This window comes from Penaeus monodon, chromosome 24 (genome assembly GCF_015228065.2).
Source record: "Penaeus monodon isolate SGIC_2016 chromosome 24, NSTDA_Pmon_1, whole genome shotgun sequence".
Classification (NCBI taxonomy): domain Eukaryota; kingdom Metazoa; phylum Arthropoda; class Malacostraca; order Decapoda; family Penaeidae; genus Penaeus; species Penaeus monodon.
The window spans coordinates 11,350,721-11,351,288 of record NC_051409.1 but is presented as its reverse complement, the minus strand read 5'-3'; the positions used below and the strand labels follow the sequence as shown (position 1 = coordinate 11,351,288).

General features: G+C 37.5%; 1 pseudogene; it reads right to left on the bottom strand.

Moving 5' to 3' along the window:
- Nucleotides 1–556, bottom strand: part of LOC119588851 — an 8,115-nt pseudogene extending 7,559 nt beyond the window's left edge.
- Nucleotides 557–568: the final 12 nt, after the last annotated feature.

Below are 568 nucleotides of genomic sequence, written 5' to 3'. Positions count from 1 at the left end.
TAACACACCAAACACATATACAATTTACTTGGGTTTTGGCTCCCGGTGAATGCTATTCCCATCATGTGATTGCGTGGCTACAAGGGATGGTCTTATGTCATGATACCTTGATGCATGCATTCCATTTTAATCTGTTCTTTATAAGATAGCTTCATATGAATAAGCATTAAAATTAATTTTTGGATGAAAACTGATAAAAAAAGAAATTATATCACTTTGTTAGTGCAGCATGGCAAGTGTGACACCCCAAAACCAATCTGAAATAGGCCCCAGTCAGCAACGCATTGTCACTGTACCAAAAAAGTAACTCAAGTTTGTACACCTTTCCCCCACAAACCTAGCACATTTCAAGAGCCAATATAATGACAAAAAGCCACTACATGAAAAGCCAATGCAGGTATTGTATACAATAAGATCATATGAAGTAACACCATGGTTCCCCATGTACATTTGGCAATGATCAACAACTTTCTCTTCATATTATTAACAACTTTCTCTACATATTATTACCCTGGAACATGAACTGGTCTGATTCCCGGGGCTGGACATGTTCCATCTTCCGAGAATA